Source organism: Scatophagus argus, chromosome 2 (genome assembly GCF_020382885.2).
Source record: "Scatophagus argus isolate fScaArg1 chromosome 2, fScaArg1.pri, whole genome shotgun sequence".
In the NCBI taxonomy this organism is placed as follows: Eukaryota; Metazoa; Chordata; class Actinopteri; family Scatophagidae; genus Scatophagus; species Scatophagus argus.
Genome location: NC_058494.1, coordinates 2,822,445 through 2,845,534, shown reverse-complemented (window position 1 = coordinate 2,845,534; position 23,090 = coordinate 2,822,445). Strand labels below are relative to the sequence as shown.

Genomic DNA, 23,090 nt, shown 5'->3' with positions numbered 1-23,090 from the left:
TAAAGGCATGTTCCTGTGGGGAAATGATTTACTTGGTTAAAGACTTGGTTCAAGGTTAGGTTGAGTTTGAGGTTTAGGTTAAAGTTAGGGTAAAAGTTTGGGTTAGGGTTAGGCAAGTTATGGTTTTGGTTTGAGTAAGTCTGCAGGAATTGAATATAAGTCTATGTAATATTCCCACTGGGCATGAAAACCTACTATGTGTATGTGTGTGTGTGTATGTGTGTGTGTGTGTGTGTGTGTGTGTGGGAGATTAGCTGTGGGATGGCTGCATCATTGTGGTCAGATAAGCTGTAGCTCACAGATTCCAAGTTTACAAGATGCACCTAAATATTTTGTTGTATTTGCTGATTAAAAGCTGAGGTAGAAGCTCATAGGCTTAAGTTATTTTAGAAACATTTTTTGTTTTTGTGTACACATTTGCAATGTTTTTAGGGTTAGATTTCTAGAAAATCTCTTAACATCCAAACAGCAAAAGCAACAGTAAATCAAATGCTCTAACATAAATAACAAATCAATGTCTGTGGATGTTACAGGCCTGTAATAAACCCATCCAATCAGTTCAATGTGAATTAAAGCTGTCTTTAAACCACATCCTGTGAGGACTTTTAATGTAAGGAACTACAGGGCTTAGTCATATCTGGCCTTGTGGCTGACACAGTGTGGTTATAGAACCTTAATACTGACTGCACACCAATATGTTCATCAACATGATCAACACCTTTGAACTCTTCATATAAAATTAACTCAGCACTTTTCTGCAACTTGGCTCAGAACAAGGGAACAGGGGGTGTGGGCTGTATGTTACTGCTTTTCAGTTCTCATCCAGTATGTGTTAACATGACTATTTTTATATACAAACAATCCAAGACTGAGCCGTATAGACTGACAGGGAAGTCACTGGACAGCTGTGGTGATGTCCTGTTGCATCATCAGCGCTGCATGGAGCCATGTTGGGAAGTTTGGAGTCAAAGAGAGCTGACATTGACTTAAAGGGTGGTCACTGAAATTCACTTGTTTCATTTACATTTTATTAGGGAACTGCTAAAATACATAGAAATAAACAAAAATTCAGCACACCTCTGTTTTAAATCAGCTTCACTGTCTGATGCATCAGAGAAAATATTTGTACTCATGTGGTTACATGCATATGTGTTGTCACAAAAAGTCACAAAAAGATCTTGAGAGTGTTTACAATCAGTCCAGCATACAACACTCTCTGTCTGTATAGAAAGTCGATACTAACAAAGAGAAAAACAGAAGAAACCTCAGGCAGAGCCACAAAGGGGGGTCCCTTTCCTAGAACAGATAGACAGAAAACAGATAACGTTTACAGAATAGACCATCCATCCATTTTCTATAAGGCTTATCCCTCAGGGTCTCAGGGGGTCTGGAGCCTATCCCAGCTGACTACGGGTAAGAGGCGGGCTACACCCTGGACTGGTCGCCAGTCAATCGCAGGGCTGACACAGAATAGACCAGCAAAGTAAAATTCTGTAGTATGGACAATCAGGATACCACAATTCATCGATTACATTACATACCTACAGTCATCAAGTCACATGGTTGGTCTGCTTTGCTCTTATGCCTCAAAGGAGCTGTATGAGAACCGTCAGACCAAGACCATCCTTTCATGATTTTGAATGATTGCAGTTCAGTTGTTGAGTTTACATTTCCATTTGGGCAGCCAAACAACACCAAAACAAGCACACACACTGGAGACTTGGTTTGAAGCAGTAACTATGATTAGTCACTTAACGTCATTAACTCACATTAAAAGAATCCCAGTTTTGATTTTTGAGTTTGGACTATCATTTACTCAAATATTAACTGATGTGTCCATTAAAATGTGAACATGGCCTCAGACTATCATCTGCAAGACACCAGTGGTAAACTATGAATCTAAAGCTATGGCGCCATCTAGTGGCAGCTTCAAGAGATGCATGCTCTCAGTTGGCTATGTTCACATCCTGCTGCTCCTGGCCAGTTTCAAAACATTTATTAAGAATTTTCTCACATATTTTATTTGTCTTCAGATCTTTCTTGATCAACATGAACCACAACTCTGAATGGATGTGAACAAAAAATACCTTCCCTGCAATGTACTAAGAAAGGGGGAACAAAGTGGAAGACAAAAAAATAAATAAAAAAATCAAATGTGCATTGGCAGCCACTCGAAAAGTTCTTGTTTACAGAAAAGGCTGAGGAGGAGTGGCCTGGGGAAAGGGGGAAGACATTTCTCCTCACTCTCACTTCTGTCTGTTTGTCCAAGAATACAATTAGATAACAAACTGGACTGGTGAGCTAACACTGATGCACTCTATAAGAAAGGACAGAGCCAGCTCTATTTCTGCTTCAGGCAGGACCTCAGCCTTCTCTGGCTTCCTGCCGGAAGCTGCTGCAGATGATGTACCAGACTGTCGTAGCCAGCATCCTTTCTATGCTGTGATGTACTGGTGTCATGCAAAATGTCCATTATTCTCAGCTCTTCAACTCCTCCATAAGGAAGGCTGGAACTGGATTGCGTCACTGGAGAGTTCTCATTTTACACTTGGGTCACATTACATTTTGCATGCTTTCTTCTTCACACTTTCTTCATATGTTTTAGAATTGTTTTACATTTCACTGTGTCCCACAAAGAGTTCTAATAGAACGTGATTTTGCTCATTATCAAGGCAAACACAAACTGGTGTTTGTTAGGCACAAACACCAGTTAAAAAGATGTTAAAGCTTTCTTCAAAGTGCTGCTTTTTGCTGAAGACAAACAGGACATCAGCTTCTCTGCATGCTGCATTTTGTTGCAGTTTGAACAGACTGAATGCCACTGCTGAGCTTCTCCAACCTGCTGCGACTCGCCCTTTTGGACTTGTTTTTGCTTTGCTTTTAGTTTCACCTGTCAGTTATCAAGTATGCAGGTCAGACTTGATCAACAAGAACCACAACTCTGAATGGATGTGAGCGAAAAACACCTTCCCTGCAATTTACTAAGAAAGGGGGAACGAAGCAGAAGACAAAAAATAAATAAAAAATCAAATGTGCATTGGCAGCCACTTGAGAAAAACAAAAATCAAAATCCCTGAAAAAGTGCTGAGATCAGCAGTCAGACGGGCCCAGGCTTTCACTTATTGCCAACACAAACAACTATACCAAACTGAACTTTGCACCTTTAGCTGCAGGTGCAACATATCCAGTCTACAGACAACAGCACAGGCACAATCCAGCAGATTAGCAGTTAACTCTGAAAAACAAATATGTGTGCAGCCATGCATTTTTCCCCACATACAACACAAATACAAACAGAAGTCATAAACAAGAAAGCCAAAGCAAAGATTTTGCAAAGTAATTTGATGCAGTTTGTGCTCACCAGTAGTACGATCTGCCACAGGATTGTACTTGTAAACAGGCAGAAAGGGAAAGCATTTACAGATAAGGCTGAGGAGGAGTGTCCAAAAAGTCTGGACACGCCCCTGGTTCCAAACCAGTTATGTCATGTTACGTTACGTTACGTTACGTTACGTTATGTTATGTTATGTTATTTGATGCTCACACAGTATTCATGTTTAGTATTGGCTTTGGGTTGTGTAGATCAATGCATTCATGTTCAATAGAACACTGACAACTTAATTCTATTGAAGGAAATTCCATCATGTTTGGATGACCTCGCTGAATTATTCTTTGCTTAAGTTGATTGTAGGGAGAGAGAGATCAACAACAGGGTGAAAGGATTTTAATAAAAGATGGAACAGGAACACACTGTGCTGACAGTTCATCAGCTTGTGTGTGTACACCCATCAGCCGCAACATTAAAACCATCTGGGATGCACAGGATCCTTTTGGTCCCACCTGGTCGGAAGGTGGATTCAGCTTATTCAGCAGTTCATTCCACAGATTCTCAATGAAGTTGGGATGTGGGGAGCCGTTGCTGTGGTCCTTGTGACATTCCTGAACTGTTTTCAGAATTTGACAGGGTAGCCTATATTCCCAGTTGGGGGGAGGCTGCTGTCTGTCAGTGGTTTTAGGGTTGTGGCCGATTGTTGTATGCGCTGATCTGCTCTGAGCTGATCTCACGGTCCATGTCCATGTCCAGCTGAACCTGCACACTGGTTCTCTTACCATTATTGGAGTGACAAAAAACTATACTGGCTTTTATTGTGTCAAGTTGCTGCTGGCTGACAAACCCCATGTGCTGAGACAATATTCAGTGATTGACATTGACATTGTTGTCTCCTCCATTCTTTAATGTCTTACTCAGAGGAAACTTTACAAACAATTCAAGATGGTTGTGCAGGTGGCAGTGGGGTAGAAAACACAGTGCCAAGACAGAATATTCATGGATACTTTCCTTATTATTATCATTATGAGCTGAAAACCAGTGAAATTATTGCTGAGAGGTGAACTTGTATGGAGCACTCATCCTAACATTGAGAAACTTTACTACGCCTAACATGAAATATTGTTCAAGTCCAATGGGAAACACAACTTCAGACAATAAGGAAGTAATAAGTGAGTTCTTACAAGTAGTTAGAAAATAATAGCACACATTACCTCAAGTAGAATTCCCGCTGTTTGTCTTCTCAAGTTATAAAAGCAGAAGCCCTGTGGCTGTAGATATTACAATGGTAATGTTGGCTGGTTACCATCAGACACTAAAATTTATAATAAAATAAATAAATAAAAGAGCCTCTCTTTGTCTCTTTCTTCTTCTGAAATATCATAAACAAATAAAATGATTTTTTACTTCATGAACCTGATCGACTTTTGCTCTGTTCATCAAAGAGCCATACATAGTAAGAGATCTTGTGATACCAGTTTTTACTTCTGTTTGACAATTCTGATACCTGAAATATCTGAAGCATCATCTGATAATGAGTAACGATCTGATAATGCCACCTTTAATACATAGATAGACTGGATTTTGTGCAGTTTGTGCATAATCTGTTAAGTTGCACACAGGTGTATGGAACACTGCTGGGGAGTCCCATTGCAAGGATTGCAATTATGAATGAATTATGTGGTGTCTGATCAGATGTGTCAACTTGCATGCTTGTTCATACTCATATATACTACGTTTTAGACTGTGTCGGACACTTTTCTGATACTGGTACCTGAAATTTAATGCTGATCTATCTATCAGCTCTCTCACTCATCCAAACGTAAAGGTTATGTTTGAAATGTTTACAGTTGTTTCAATAAGCATGTATGATAAACATTTCTGATGTGGTGTTTTGTGCAGTGGTCTGCCTATAGTGGTTAATTTAATCTCTTAAAAAATAGTTGACCTGTAAAGTCTGAATGGGTGTTATGAAACAGCTCAGGGGCTGTTTCCAAAAAAACACATCTCTCAAGTGCAGGCTGGTATTACAACACCTTCACAATTTGTTGTGTGAAGAATGCACCCGATCTTACCTTGATGTGGTACAGAGGAGAGAAGGAAATCAACTGAACCAGCAATACAGACGTTTACACCAACCTGACTCTGCCTCTGGAGATCCTAGTCAACATGAAGGCATCTACAGCTGTGTGTCAGCAAACCCTGTCAGTTAGGAGACGGTTACTGTCAACTCCACACAGTGGTGTCCACTTATACAGTTAGTTCTCTCTCCTCGTGCTATTTTCTTGCTGTTTTCTTGTAAATGGGTAAACAGATGAAATGAAAATCAACTCACTTTGTAATTTGATGGGATGTTTGTGCCATCATCATATTTCTGGGCAAATTAACTATTCTTCTTCTTATAATAATAATAATAATGATTGCTGAAGCTGTAGCTGGAGTTCTTGTTGGTATATTGGTCTATTTGCACACGTGAAGGAGCAAAGAGTATTTAATTGCCTTTTACAATTCAACTTGTGTTTTATATTTATTTCATGTTTATTTTTCTTGACTTTGTTTTAGTATGAGAAACATGGGACGCCACCTCAGAAGAGCCATGTTTCAGAAGTATCTACATCAAAGACTGTCTCACGCTCTCTCTCTCTCTCTCTCACACACACACACACACACACACACACTACCTTTCCACATCTCCCATCAATTTAAGTATGTTCTGAGTGCAACATTTGTCAGAGTACCGCAAGCAGCTTCAGCCAATCAGGTACACATGTAACATGACCAGGTATGATCCTCATAAGTATAAATATACGTTAACATTTAAAACATAAATGTATTGGTGTATTGTATAATGCAGTCTGATTTTCAAAATAATATAACAATAGTGCATTGCTCTATTTTGCCACACAAAGACAGACTTCTGTGTGTGACTTCTAATGGCTTTGAGGTTAATAAAAATTGTAGGATATCTGTAAATATGAGAGAGATAGTGAGGCTGTAGTCAGTGGTGGTCCTAGCCTGAATGGCGCCCTGGGCGAACAGCCCCTGTGGTGCCCCGCCCCAGCCTGGCTCACGCCCCCACCAACCCAAAGAGAACATCGGGTGAAAAGTATATGTATAAACTTTATTAAGATAGAAATACAATAAAACAAACTAAACATTAAACAACCAATTTAAAGTGCACAACCATAAATATATGCAAGATATATATTGTTTTTAACGTGCTTTATAAATAAAGCTGAATTGAATTGAATTGAAAGAAAATACACATTTCATATCACAAGCATAGAAAAGTATGACAAAGAAATAAGGATAATTGAATATAAATAACAATAAAAATACAAGTCAAAATACACAAATCCTTCACACACACAGAACTAAAACCTGAGCCTTCTGCTGACAGCATCTCCCATTAGGAAAAAAGAAATCTGATGCCACCTAACTTGGCCCTCTGTGTACCAACTCGGTCCTGATGCTGTCTGTCAGAGGTGATGGCCAGTCTGCAGGGTCTGTTGAAAGAGGCTCTTCTCCAGCGGAAAATGAACTTTGTGGGGGTTCAGGCATTTCTGTAGAACAGCACATTTGATTTGGCACATTATTCAAAGCACACAGCAGTGGAACAAAACATGGTCAAGAAATAGCAAAACTGGATTAATCACAACTAACAGGAAAAAATGTGTACAGGCAGGTAAAATCCACAGATAAAAACACACTGCTACTTCTATCTTCACACACACACACACACACACACACACACACACGACAGCAAAATACCGCCCACCTATAGGCTCCTGCTGAGGAGAAGCAGCAGCAAACTCCTCATGGCCTTCCTGAGACATGGCAGGAGATGCCATAGAAGCCATAGCAGCCGTAGAGGTGGATGGGATCTCCTGATCCTCTGCTACAGATGAGGCCTCTGTTGCTGGAGATTCATCCTGGGCAGGAGGCGTCCAAAATGTTTTAGCAGTGTTGGTGGAAGTGCATCAATGTAAACATGCATGAACGGCACACTTAAATACATTAGCTATCACTTAATGTCATTACTCCTATTACATGCTATTAACCTACAGATTAACCAACGGGGAGAAATGATTCACTGCCCAAATTCTATTAACGTTATACTGAGACAGAAAATAATGGACGAAATGTGGGCAACGTCCGTCTTTTTAAGGCTAGCTTACTGCACGGAAAATCCCGACGGCCAAATACAAATACAATACAAATAAATAGGCAGCGATAACCAAATGGCCACAAAGCAATGACAGCAAAGGTGCTGATGACTTAAGTGTAGACACAGTTATTGGTATGTATGTATGTTAACTCAGATAATGTTCAGGTTAACTATAACTAGCACACAAAACAGCAAACAAGCTTTGTGTGTCAGATGTATGTACAAGGCTAATGTTTCATAACAAGAAAGTAGTAAAAGCTGTGTAGTAACAGCTAAAAGAAGCAGCCTTCCTGTTGTAAGGACATTGTGTGCGTAGTTCTTAATTTAGAACAGTGACGGGGTTCCCACTACACAGCCATGCACTTGGAGAAAGTATTAAATTGTCCAAAAAAACAGAATGTAAAGTACAGAAGTGTTATTATCTGTGTTTATTTATTGCATAACTGGGTACTAATGGTGGAAGTGCTCATTAAGCAGTTTGACTCCAGTTGTACATATATTACTGTTTTAACATAGCTGGTGCTGTATTTCACTGACAGTTGGGCAGTTGAACCTTTTCAATGCATTCATTTTAATAGAGTAACAGGCCTCTAGAGTACCTAGAATGTCGAACATACAACCTTGACCTCTGAAATGAAGAGAATTAGAAGTATGTAACAAAAAACGATGTACCTCCGTACCAGTCAACCACAATCACTTTCCACTAACTAATCTATACTACAACAGCATAAAAGAATTCCTGAAAGTCAGTTACAGGCTTTTGGTTTTGGTCCATCCATCCATCTTCTTCCGCTTCATCCGGGACGCAGCGGGGGGCAGCAGCTTGAGCAAATATCTACAAACCGACTAAACAGCGCACACATAATAATAATAATCATTCGTGCCTTCAGTCTGAGATGCTGTCTTAGTGTACACAAGTTCAGGCAGAATCAGGCAGCGTTTAACGTCTCGGTAACGTTGCGTTTCTTAAATACCTTGTAATGCCTTTTGTGTCTTACATAAGACACTGACAAACACACACAGTCAGGTGAAGCATCATGTCAAAAGCATTTACTTACCGATCAAAAGGAAAATGATTCTCTCTTGTACTTCCATCACAGAGTTAAACAGGCATCATGCGCTTCTCTTCGGCAGTACACGACTGTACAAGGAAAGTACACGAGTGACCATGCAAGCGTTACGTAATGCGTTACGTTAAGTAATAAAGAATTCAATTAAGTAAATAATTAATTACAACATAAATAGAGCTATTACATTTTATTTCTTACAGATACAGAATTTATCAATCAATAAATAAACACAATTACAAATGAATTAATTATTTGATATGGTAATGGACATTAAAAATAGGGATGATAAAAAAGAATTTACACATTAAATATGAAAACAAGACAACTTTATTTGTATAGCCCATTTTTACAAGCAGTTTGTCCACTAGCAGACCTGCATTCTGGGAGCAAAGTGTTCTATTGGGGAAATAAGGAACAACGAGGTCCTTCAGATAGGATGGAACTTTGTTATTGAGAGCCTTATAAGTCAATAGAAGCATTTTGAAGTCTGTCCTATATCCTACAGGAAGCCAATGGAATGAGGCCATCTGTCTGTCCAGAAGACAGACAGGAAGTTGGACAGTAGTTCTGAAGTTCTGTACAGTACAGTTTCTGTACTCTCACTGTACACCAACAGGATTTCAGCTCCTCTTATAGATGTGTGGCTGCAAACCCTGCTGAACAGAAGACTCTTCTAGTCAATGTTGTGATATCCTGTGGTGGACAGAACAAGGTGGACATCACAAGTAAGACTGATTCTCCTATTTCCATATTCTCAGTAAAACACAATGTGTCAGCGTGTTCTCCTCATGATGTTAAATGTTTCCCATAGGAGACGCTAACACACAGTCCTGGCTGTTCCTGATTCCCGTGGTTGTCTTTGGGACTGCGGTTACTGTTGGCATTATTTTGACTGATATGAGAAGAGAGAGAAAAAGAGCTACGACTGTTTCATCAGCTCTACACTGATGTCAGCCGCGTTTTAATTCTTATCCATCAAATAAGAACAGAGGAAACACATGCTGCATGTGTTTTTTAAATCTGATAAGTTCATCTCTTTCTGTATACTGTGTCTCATCTCAAAGGAGTCAACTTTAGTGAAATGCCAGAGTGAGGAAGCTGTTTGGTCCAGTTCTAAATGCAGAGTGTGACTGGTGGAATAAATCATATTCCAGGAGACAGAGCCCGAAGGGACTTAGCTTATCTGATATAACGGTTTAACAATGAGTGTGATGTTATTGCTCTCTAAACTGTTATTGCTCTTATCTTTAAACCTGCAGTAATTAATGTTTTGGCCACTTGGGGGCAGCAGAGACAAGAAAAACATTGACATTAGTTACTTATTTACAAATCTCGCAGACATGAGGCAACATTAACGATCATTTGAAGCTGAAATTGAACAAAAGCTGTAAAACTGAGGGGAGCTGCAGATTCAGGTGATGTCTCTCATACACTGCCCTGTTGCTGTAAATACTCTCAGCACCATTAAGTCCTCTTTGTTCCCAGCTGATGTAGAATGGGTTCTCATCTCTGTTACAGTCCACAGAAGAGATGGGAGGCTCTCAGTGTGGTGCTTTCAAGCAAAATCTGAGGACAGACAATCAAGTTTTGACTGAAGTGTTGTGGGACTTATCTCTGTCATTACTGATATTTATCCTTCCATGGATGTAATTTTGCATTGCAATCTTGCAGGAAATGAGATTTTGACTGGATTTTGCACCTCAGCTACAGATGTGCACAGCCTATACAGTTTTTCATCTTTATCATTCTTTCATCAGTCCACTCTGTTCTTTAGCACTTCAGTTCTCTGTCACTGTACCAGTTCTATTCAAATTCCAGCGATGTATGTGCCTGTGTGAGACATTGTATGGATTGGACTGTATGGGTTCCTCTGGTTGTTTGCATAAAAGATCTGTAAAACTCTGCTGAAGTCGAGAGGCGAAATGATGGCAATCAGCATCAGACGCAGTGTGAGGGATCTCTCTTATCTCTCTTTATCACTCTAAAAATCAGAAAATACTGTCAACAGCCATCATTTTCTCCATGTTTTTCAGAAAACAATTCTAATTCTAAAATTGGCCTCTGAGTGATATATTATTGTTCACCTGCAGGTGGAGCCATACACTCAGATGGAGTCAACCTGTGGTGCACTGCTGACAACAGAATCAATCACTGTGTGTGAAGGGTGTATTCAGGCTTCAACACTCCTGACCAGAAACACCTTCCCACACCCCTCAGGACAACACTGGGAGACACCTGACCGTCACCGAGCGTCTGTTCAACTCTGGATGCTGTCTTCATCACTCAAATGATGAAATAATGTCCATAAAGTGTAACTCTCAGTTCCCTCCTCGTCACAACTCAAGTCTTTTACATTTATTATAGTTTGACATTGTACCTACCTAGCATTAGCGAATTAGCATAATCAGAGTGAGTATGTTAGCATTTTACTCAAAGCACTGCCTGTATGGATTGGCTGCACATCAAGCGTCACCAGGTTGTTTAGCTATCACACATACACGCACACACACACACACAGAGAGAGAGAGAGAGAGAGAGAGTCTTGTTTCCAGCACTTGTGGGGACATTACATAGCTTTGAATTCATTTCCTGAAGGCTTAAACACCACCTAACCATAACAAAAACAAATGGGAATGCTTTTACATTCAAAGAAAATGTGCTTAAAAACGTGCCTACATGTCTTACAATATTTAGACGTACAGCTGGTCATCATGTTTTCCACTGTAACATTTGTTGATGGTGTTTTTTTTGAGTAGTTGTACTTTTATACTTTAGTATTTTTCAAATCCCATACTTCTGTACTTCTGCTTGAGCAATAAATTTGTGTACTTTTGACACCACTGCACATCAAATGTCACTAGGTTGTTCAGCTACACAGAGTCTTGTTTCCAGCACTTGTGGGGACATTACACAGATTTATATTCTTTTCCTGGAGGCTTAAACACCACCTAACCATAACAATAAATCATTTACGCTGTGGGGACTTGCATTTTGTCTCCATGTGTAAGACAGGACTAAGGCGGATCCCCACAATGTGAATGTGTAAACAGATTTTTGTCCCCACAACTTCAGGAATATGCATTCACACACACATACACACACACACACACACACAGAGTACAACTGTAATCTGTGAGCTGCTTTGATTTTTACACCACAATAATCACTTTAAAAACAGAGGCACAGTAGAAGAAAGAAGTATTGGTTATTTAGATTTAGATTTAGATTAAATACTCATTTAGGACAGCGAACAAAAGCAATACGATGTTGCAATAATTCTTACGTCATAGTGGATATGACTGGTGTCTCAGCCTGACTGAAACAGAAGGGAAATGACTGGTGAAGCTCTTGGTGCACATCAGGGAGGAACGATGAGAACTTTGGGTTTCACACTCTTTTGTTCCTCTTTGTCCTCCTAGGGACGTACACCTCATGTCATGTATGTTTGTGAAACACTGGTTGAAAAAAAAACAAAAAATACTTTGCCCCTAACAGGCCTTCCCCCACACCCATGTTTCAATGGATTTGTGTGTTTTTGTGGGAGAACTGAAAGACATCAAGACAATTAAAGAATTTCCCTCCTAGGAAAAATGAAGGAATTCTGATTCTGATTAACCTTCCTCTGGCGTAGGGTCGGCACCGACCCGTTTTTAGGTTTTAAATGCATAAAAGTACTACATAAATTTGTTGATTGCATCAAGGCTTTTTGACTTTGTCAGGAATCTCTATTTAAACAAAATAAAATTTTTTTTTTACTAAATTATAAAATGCTCTGGTGAAAATTATGACCTTTGTGTTGTTAGGGTCAGTTTTGACCCAGTTATAATATAAGATTATAAAACAATAATAAGTGCCAAAACTGAAATCATAAACACACTATCAGCCAACAGCCCACAGCCAGCTCCTTCTCCAACCACTTGAACTTTAATTCAAGGCTTCTCTTTTTGCGTGTTTGACAAAATAAATAAAGACAGACGAGAACTTCTCAGGAGGAAACTCACCATGGTGGGCACAGTAAAAAAAAAACAAAAAACCTGAGCGGCACCCTGAAATGTTGCAGGTGAAGGACAAGGCTCCACCTTCCTCAAAGTTTGTTTTTACAGACACCACCACTGCTGTTTCATACTTTCCAAAAAAACGACAGATGTGATACTGATGTCCACTCTTCACAAAGATGCAGCTGTGTCATCAGGAAGTGACAAAAAGCCCATAATCATTCTGGACTATAAAAACAAAGGAGGAGTGGACAACCTGGACAAGCTAACTGCCACCTACACTTGCCAGTGAATGACCAGGCGATGGCCTATGGTTGTGTTTTACAACATCCTCGATGTGTCTGCATTGTACATCGATTTGTGTCGTGGACCCACATTCACCAAGGGTGGAACTCAACCAAAAAAAACAAGCAAAGAATGTTTCTTGAGGAGCTAGGAAGTTCCCTTGTCAAGGCACACATTGAGCGAAGCCTTGGTCAGACAGCTGCAGAGCACACCAAGCACCCCGTCCACGCCTGCAGCAACACGAAGAGCATCAGCGCCAGCATCCTCCTCAGCCAGCCCTGCCTCAACATCAACCACAACAGCCACAACCCCAGAGAGACCACCTGATTGTAAAGAAAAAGTGTCAGGTCTGCCCCAGCAATAAGGACAGAAAGACAAACACATTGTGCTTCACCTGCAAAAAATATCTCTGTAAAGAACACACTGAAAGTGTCACTTTTTGCCACACATGATTGATTTGCTTGAATGGTTGTTGTTTGTTTGACCTTGCAAATCTACATTTTGTATTATTACTAGTTCTGCTTTTCATTTTGTATTTGTATTAAAGTACTATTTTTGGATTTTCTTGTTTTTTGCCTTTTTCTTGAAGTAAATATATACGGGTCGAAATTGACCCGTAACACCATGGATGTTACTATAGTTAATAATATTAAAATTATTATTATTATTATTTTAACAATTAAGAGATGTGTTCTAATCCCCCTCAGTAATAGTCAGGTAACATAAAACTTTTTATTTATTTATATAATTCTCTTGAGTTTCATTTTTTCATTTTTTTTATATTGAAAACGAGGGGTATGCTGTGAAAAGAAAGGCCCAGGGGGCCACAAGAAAATTATTGAAACCAATCTTTTCATGGATAAGGAAGCCTAACAAGGTAACCAAGAGGTAAGAAATACATGGGATGATAAATAATTGTTTTTAGGGTATTGTATGGCTGATTTAAGACACGGGTCAAAACCGACCCGCTAACACAAGAGAAGGTAACAGAAAGCTAACACAAGAGGAAGGTTAATCACACAAATGTGTGGCTTGTTCACTGTTTGCTTTGTAACTGTTAGCAAAATGAAAGGATGTAATTGGTTGGTCAGAGCAGTTTGACAGTCTTGCTGCCACAAGCAAACCAGGGGTGATGTTGTTCCATTGTTCCACTGCATGGAATTTGCCTGAAGGGACGTTGGTATTAAAGTTGTCAGCCTAATGATCCACATGTATGAAATAACTTGCAGTGCATGCAGTCTCCTGAGTAATAAAACATTCTTATTCAAGAGACATGTTGCCATACGCTGTGACACAGTGTCCCATGTGAAGTCTGCCAGCAGCTCTGAATAATCTGACACAACATCTGAGACAACATTTGAAGGCAGTAGTATGACCACTACATAATCCACCTGGCTATTTAATGACACACATGCAGCCATAAGCCAATCCAGGCCTGTCACTCAGAAGAGGACCAACAAATATGAGCAATGGACTGCTGTGAGTAAACAAATAAGTAAAATTTATTTAAATACAACATGATGTGCAATGCAAACACTGAAGAATAAACAGAAAAACTGATAAAAAGGTTTAAAAAGGAAATATTTAAACAATAAAATGATAAGAACTACAAAGAAGTCAAAAACACATTACAGGACAAAGTGCATATGAAACAGGTGAGTTTTTAACAGCTTCTATAACTGGTAACCTTTTGTAAAGCTAGGAGCAGTTGTTCCAGAGGCTGGGGGCTCAAGACTCAGTCACCTTAGGTTCTGAGCTTAGAGCTTGGTCAGTGATCTGACAATAATTCAGAAACATAAAGTTTAAAATCAGTTCTACATTGTATACCCAGCAAATGTAGGTGTCCTCTGAGATCTGAAGCACACTGAGCTGGCCTGCAGTCAGAGCACAGAAGCCTGTTTGCACTTGTTGTCAGTGATTTCAGGAAGACATTTCAGAGGTACCACACGTGACATTAACTACATGTATTCATTAAAATAAGTAGGGGCTGAAGCTTCGGTCACGGTTACATGATCAAAAGTCATTCACAAGTCACTAATGTTGATTTTATGCTTGAACAAGATCTCGAAAAGTCAAATTGGCAAATTGATGAGGTGTCAGCATAAACAAGGTTAACACACAGATGGAGATGTTACATGTATGACTAGATCCACAAAGAAGGCCCAGATTCCCACACTCAAACAGCACAGTAGTACACACTACAACAACAAAACAGTGTGTTCACTTAGTGCTCTGCTGCAGTGGGACAGGGTGACTGGGGTTAAGTGAACAGCTGACCTGTTCTGTCAGCCAGTCCCATCAGCAAGTCAGTGCTTTGTGTAATAAATATTTTCCTTTTCAAACATTAGCTTTTACCTCCCCCAACACACCCAGAAAAACAAAGAATAGTTAAATAATTCACAGTCAGAAATATATGAAGCGTTTGGTAAAATAAGAAGAACAACAAAAAACATGTAAAAACTGGCTGAAAATGGATGTCATACAACAAAACAGAATCCCTGGATTGGATTAATGCATGGCCTCATTCTTCATCAGGGCTTCTGAGAGGGAAACACCTAGAAAAATATTCTCTAGGAACTCAGAAGAAGCTGTTTCCAACATGAATATCATTACAAGGTGACCACATACTAACAGCCTCATCCTCAACTGATGAAGAAAACCTGCACGGTTCAAGTGTAACCAGTTCACAGTTCAGTCTGATATTGTCACAGCCAGTTAAAGGACATCAGAGGAGTGAAATAAAACAAACGTCCATAATGTCCAAATGTCCACAGCTACACATTGTTCATGAAATTCGACCAGGGTCACACTGCAGGGTCAGGCTCTTTACACCCTCCTGTGAGGAAGACAAAACATGAAATCATCTTTAACATGTAACGAGGTCACGGAGGGAACAAAGCACAAAATATACTGAGGTTCTAATAAAACTCTTCTTCTAAAGCCTGTTAATACTGACCTTTCATTGTCTTCTGTCTCACTCTGAAGGCCATCACAGCGCATAATGCAATAAAGAGGCAAACTGGTACAAGACAAACTGTGTGGCTCCTCTGGTGGGCAGCTAAGTTTTTTGGAGGTCCAGCAGTGGGTGGGGTGGGATCAGCCTCTGTGAAGCAGACAAGTGGACATAATGTGTCAGCAGTAGTAAAGCACATTAATGTTTACATACTTGTATGATATCAGTATGTTGTTCCTGATACACACACTTTTATTCATATTCATTTCAGCTGTTTAATATATACACAAATGTAACTGTAAAAGTAAGTTTTACAGGAGTTGTGTGCCAGTTTCTTTCAGAGTTGTCTGCTTACACCTTAAAATGAACTTCCTCTTTAACAATTTGCACCACAAATCAAGAATGTGGAATCTTTTGCCAGCTGAGCTGACAGGAAGTTCTTTGAAGACAGTGTTCGCTGCTGAAGTTTTTCTGTGTGTAACTCTGTGTGTGCAAACGCAGACACACACATTTCCCAATTTCCAAACACTCACCCACAACAGTCAGGTTAAAGCGATGCATCCATCTCTTTTTATTGATGATCTGCCCCTCATAAAGGCCGCTGTCACTGACGCTGAGGGATCCAATGGTGAGGGATCCAGTGTCTCTGTCCAGCTGGTACCTTTGTGATTCACGCAGAATCAGTTTTCCATCAGAGAAGTGGATAAGGACGTGCTGCCCTGAACCATGAGACCAGATGATGTGAACATCCCCATGTAGTCCAGTAATCCCAGTGGGCAGAGTGATGTTCTGTCCAGCCCTTTCTGTCAGTGTTGTTGAGTTAGCCAGAGCAATCTGCTGAATGACCACCACTGAGAGAGAGACAGACAGAGAGAGAGAGAGAGACAGAGAGACAGACAGACAGAGAGACAGAGAGAGAGAGAGAGTTGAGACAAACATCCAAACAGAATCTTTACATTCAAAGGAGAGCACATCTGAAATCCAGACCCAAAGACAAGCCGAGAGCTGAGCTGAGAGCAGCTCGGCCCACTCCTCTGCACCTCCAGCCCTGCATTGGCCTCCACAGTAAACTTTGGGAGCCACTCATGACAAGACTGTACCACCTCTGGCTTTTCCTGAACCTTTACATAGGTTCTCGTAGGAACACAAAGGATTATATTCTGTGTGACTGAGTGACTGTCACTGGATTTCTACAAAATATCTCCAAAAGTCACACAACTTGTGTGTCTCATCTAACTTCATAAGACAACCGCAAGAACTTAGATGTGTTTCCTGATGGTTTGTGAGTAAAACCTTTGAGCAAACCATTAAAGCCAAATCTCTCAACACTCTGAACACAAATGCTTAACAGCTAAAACACAGTTAAGTATTTTATCACAACTCCACACTGTTGCCAAATGAAACACTGCACTCAAAACCACGTCCTTTGTCAAAACTGATTCACATGCACACACTTACACACTGTTATCATATGAATATCTGAGCATCAATTTAAAACATCATGTATGTTATGTTATGTTATGGAAGCCTGAGGCATTGTTTCATATGTACAAAACTGAGTGGAATCTGTTTCCTTTTGGTTTGTTTCACTGCAGCTGAAGAAATCAGTGCACAAATACAAAAGGTGGCAAAGCAAATACAGTATTTATTTGTCCCTGTGAGGCAGAAAAATGTTCAGCTGAGTGAAATGAGTGCAAAAAAATAATAATAAATAATAATAAAATAATAAATTATATGTCACCAAGTGCTTGCTCAAGGGGGAATATTGGGTTCACTGTATTACAGTTTAATTAAAGAGTTTGGTCTCGACCTGCTCTAATTGGAAAGTGTCATGAGATAACTTTTGTTGTGAATTGGCGCTACATAAATAAATATAGCGTCAATATATATATATATATATATATATGTGTGTGTGCGTGTATGTGTGTGTGTGTGTGTATGTGTATGTGTGTGTGTGTGAGCCATAAACAACAATATTATCGAAACCTAAAACCATATCCAGCCACCCATTATCCACCCCATATACCACCTTCCACCCCCTCGGCAAAGGAAAGTGGTGGATGAGGTGGCGCGCGCTGAGAGCCGCTGCTACATGAGTTTGTGCACCTTCTCTCTCTCTCACTCACACACACACACACACACACACACACAATCAAACACTCACAGCATAACAGACTGGCACTAAGTGCACTTTATTTACTTTACTTTGTGTTTTATATTTTTTTTATTTTTCTTAAGTGCTCATTTTAATTTTTGGTGCCTTAAAGCCGAGAATCTTTCCAAAATGTCGTTCTGCTCGCATACTGACAACAGAGAACGGCTGCTCCATAACACAAACACGATGTGTATAAACCACGACATGTCTTGGCCGATGGACAAACATCACACGTTCCCTTTCTTGTCTTCCAGCACCATGCTGTCAATGACTTTGCTATAGGAGGAATCCCAGCCCTCCTCTAACGTGACAGCTCTCAGCACTGCTTTCTACTTTTCTCTTCTGTTTCTGTTAAGTTGGCCAAACTGTTCGAGATGTAACACAGCAAGTGCAGCAACATCCGAATATCTGGGAAGCTTCTCCAGATATTCGGAGGAGATACAGAAAGACAGACGGACAGAGATTCCTGTCTTTGTAGTTAGATAAAGCAACAGAGCGTATGGCATCACGAACACAAACTTCAGTATACTCACAAACGACTGCTGTCAGTGATGTTATCCTCCTGTACATTGTAGCGTAAACGTTCAAACAGCGCAGCAGTCCAGACGTGATGTGCGTAACCCTGCGGCTGTAAACTGAGCAAAGTGCGAAGGACTGCCACTGCTGTACTCGGTGTAAGGGGTGTTACCTTGAACTACGTGACATTGTTTTGCTTTACAGCCTGTCCCAAAGAGAAGGGCGGTTGTACAATAACATGCCAACTGCCATATACTGTCACATACTTATTAAATAGCGAATTGGGCTCTAGTTATTATTTCTATAGTATTCAGTCAGTCACATCGTAAATGAAAGTAAAGACCGTTAAATTAAAGCCCTGGTACAAATGCTACCGCCCGTGTGGAACACTCTGTTACCCAAACCCAGCGCCGCTATCTGCTGTAGCACCGCCTCCGACTTCCTAGGAAAGTCCCTCTAAAGTGTCTGTAAAGTCGGCTTCCTGGAGCTTTTGCCGTCTGATCTAAAAAAAACAAAAAACCCAAAGACTGAAACAGGCTTTTCTACAATGGATTAATTCAGTTTATTTATATTGCACCAATTCACAACAAAAGTTATCTCATGACACTTTCCGATTAGAAATTAAGGTTTGTGGTACAGAGAAGCCAACATTCCCCCACAAGCAAGCACCAAGAAAGTATTCCCATAAGAAAGCTGCAGGACATGGCAGTACAAAGAGGCTCCTCCACATGCAGATGTTCCAGATGATGAGAAGCTGTGGACTGGGACCAACACTGGAGCAGTCAGCAGATCATCCTGTCAGCCTGTCAGGTTGACCAACAAGCTGCTGTTAGCTGGATGTCATAGGGCCTATTTATAGCGTAGCTTGAAAAGGACTAAGGAGTATACAAATGTTTGGAACATTGTTATGACTAGGAAGAACTAAGATGAAGGAAGGAAGGAAACAAGGGAGGAAACAGAACAAGGAACACATCTGGAATATCCAGGAGCACATTATGAAAAGCGCATTATCAACTTTTAAAAGAACTGTGTGGTCAAATGTTGCTCATGGTGTCTTTACTATGTCTAATCCTTCATCTCTACTTCTGTTTGTCTGCATGTTTGGGTGAGATTATGAAACTCCAGAAGTTTGTCTTGCTTGACTGACACACGTGAAGTCATCAGTCCTTGAAGACTTGATGTTTTGCATAAGATGATCATTGTTGATCAGTCAGTAACCGGAGTGTGGAGATAGTAACAGAGGTGAATTACTGTCTGTGTGATACATGCACATCTACATGCCACACCTCTTTTCTTCTGGAATCCAACCGTGAAGCATAAAGCATAATGATTAATCTGGGGCCACTTGTTAAAGTGTCTCAACTTATCAAATGTAATTAGCAGCCAAAACACAAGAAGTCAGAGTACTTCATTTCTGGGGTCAGTGATCACATTGCAAATGTGTACATTTGAGGGAAAACTGACGCTGACAGGAAGCGTTAGATACAGTCTTAAAACCATGTGTACATTGGGAAATGTTAACTGTAATCCACAACTTAACATTGTTTCAGAAAGTTTGATGGAGGCCCGTTCAGTTCAAGACAATCTGTTTGTTGTACTAAAACCGCAGCTTCCTTTTCCTTTTCAGCTTTGAGTTTCTCCCACAAAATTGACATTTAACATATAGCACACATTTAACACATTACATTGCATGATTTAATATTTTCATTGACAAAATCTCGTAAAGATACTACACGTTCAAAGTCATACTTAGCCCAATATTTTAAAAGCGAAGATATTTTACACATTAAAAAAGAAGCAAATCATAAGGCTAAATGCCAACGTGGGCTCGTGCCTGTGCAGTAATCTGTCAGTGCACATAACATGACCTGGGCTTGGAAATGTTTCTCAAGGAACAGACACAAAACAAATCTCTGCTGACAGTAAAACTATGGTCTGAGTTGATCAAAATGCTGCCTGGGCATGACTCAGCATTTTTGATGCATGGGTTTAATGGTTGTTCAGGAGCTGGTCTCCTGATGGTGGGTGAATGTGAGTGATGAACCAGGTTACTTTAAAGAAGCAGTCTTCTTATCAGTATTTCTCAGTCATTTGTGGTTTTCAGTGACGTCTTTATAACTACTGAATGGATTGTCATGTGCCATGTGGTTCAATAATCCATGTTCCCCTCAAGATGAAGAGTAATAACTTTGGTGATCATCTAACTTTTTATCCAGCGCCATCATCAGGTTAAAATTTCAGTTTTCCCAATACTTTGGTTCATGACCATCGGCCTGCTAAACTAATGAAAAAAAAATCAAGAAAAAGTCATTATACCTGCCCAACATTGGTACATTAGCAATGCTGTCATTAGCATGTTGGCATGGAACTTCACAGCAAAGCAGCTTTCTCCTAAACAACTGTAGAAGTTTGTTATTGAAGATGTTTACACCCTTTTTAAAGACAAAATCTTCACTGTAGCCACAATTTTAAAAGTTCATGACCAGAAAACAACCACATTTTTATGGGAATAATAGTCACATTTGTGTTAATGTAGGATAACGACGATAGCATCAGACTGTTGTCCTGTCCTGTGGTGAAACTCACTGAAACCTTCTCCTCACACTTCTGTCCAGTTCATAACTCTGACCTGACCTGGACAAAACTCTGCAGCTCTGAAGTCCAAGTCCTTTGAGATAAAACTGAGTTGACCCCAGATGACATATGTGGAAAACCACCATTTACATTTGAATTTATATGAAGTGGTCAAAAATGGGACCTTAAAGGAGAATTCCGGTGTTTTTAAAGCTGGGTCCCATACTTGGATATTCTGGTGTGTGAATGACTTATACTTAGCAAAGGTTTTGGAATTAGCTGAGGTGTTAGTTACTTATTTATTTAGTCTTAGTGACTATAGCTGTAGACTTTGAAAAAGTGATGGCTAAGCAGAGCCCTGCATATGCATCCAAATTTCACTCCATCTACTGCAAGACTCTTCTCATTCTCTTCTCATTAGATACATCAACAAAAAGCGTGCTTTTTAGAAGCTACGTCCTACTATCCTGCTTCAGTGTCGGACACGATGGGAAAAACAACCTTCTGTCTCACTCCTTGTCTTGCCTCCACTCCACAGCCTTTAGTCCTGAATCATTTTATTCTTCCTCTTTTTGAAAGTCTTCCTGACACTGATGGTACTTCAACACACATAGACGCACACTCTCACAAATGGCCTATACACTAATGGTAAATGGTCTACCTTCAGTCCCAATATGTCAGAACTGCTGCATCGTTTTCACAGCTTAATATTGGCAGGTATGTAGTTGCTGACAATTAAAGCCAGAAATGTCAACTTCAGGGGATCACCAAAGTCAGTAATACACTACATCCTGTGGAAGACATGAATATGTGGACCAAATAGTTGTCCAAGCATTTCACTTTCAACTGAAAATATCAACCTGCTGTAAAGTGATACTCCACACACACACAACCAACATAATTTCTCTTGACACAAACTGTGAGAGTGTTTGCTCAGAGATGAGTAACATTATCTACAGATGATCTTTGAACAGTAGGATGCACTTGTGAAATTCCTCCATTTATTTATGTCTCAATAACACATCTCATGTTCTTTCTTTGTTAGAAAGGGTGAAAAACACATTTTGTGTGTCAGATGTATGTACAAGGCTAATGTTTCATAACAAGAGAAGTAGTAAAAGCTGTCTAGTAACAGCTAAAAGAAGCAGTCTTCCTGTTGTAAGGACATTGTGTGCGTAGTTCTTAATTTCGAACAGTGACGGGGTTCCCACTACACAGCCATGCACTTGGAGAAAGTATTAAATTGTCCAAAAAAACAGAATGTAAAGTACAGAAGTATTATTATCTGTGTTTATTTATTGCATAACTGGGTACTAATGGTGGAAGTGCTCATTAAGCAGTTTGACTCCAGTTGTACATATATTACTGTTTTAACATAGCTGGTGCTGTATTTCACTGACAGTTGGGCAGTTGAACCTTTACAATGCATTCATTTTAATAGAGTAACAGGCCTCTAGAGTACCTAGAATGTCGAACATACAACCTTGACCTCTGAAATGAAGAGAATTAGAAGTATGTAACAAAAAAGATGTACCTCCGTACCAGTCCCCCACAAGCAGTTTCCACTAACTAATCTATATACTACAACAGCATAAAAGAATTCCTGAAAGTCAGTTACAGGCTTTCGGTTTTGGTGTGCTATCATAAGATTTTCAGTTTCTAAGGGTGTCACTTGCTAGTGTTTGTGTGTTTGTATGTGTGTACATGTCTTATGATCTCATAGGACAAAAACCCGTTTGCACAGCTCCGCGTGGGGACTCACCTACCTTATGGGGACTAAAGGCACGTCCCTGTGGGGAAATGATTAACTTGGTTAAAGACTTGATTTAAGGTTAGGTTGAGTTTGAGGTTTAGGTTAAAGTTAGGGTAAAAGTTTGGGTTAGGGTTAGGCAAGTTATGGTTTTGGTTTGAGTAAGTCTGCAGGAATTGAATATAAGTCTATGTAATGTTCCCATTGGGCATGAAAACCTATCATGTGTATGTGTGTGTGTGTGTGTGTGTGGGAGATTAGCTGTGGGATGGCTGCATCATTGTGGTCAGATAAGC

General features: G+C 39.9%; 1 long non-coding RNA gene across 1 annotated transcript; it reads right to left on the bottom strand.

Annotated features, from left to right (window-relative positions):
• Positions 1 to 1,009: 1,009 nt before the first annotated feature.
• Positions 1,010 to 3,440, bottom strand: LOC124065690. Its single transcript, XR_006844479.1, has 2 exons — positions 3,362 to 3,440; positions 1,010 to 1,296 (listed from the first exon to the last, which is right to left on the bottom strand). It is a non-coding gene; the product is annotated as an uncharacterized LOC124065690 (long non-coding RNA).
• Between the last annotated feature and the right edge of the window lie 19,650 nt (positions 3,441 to 23,090).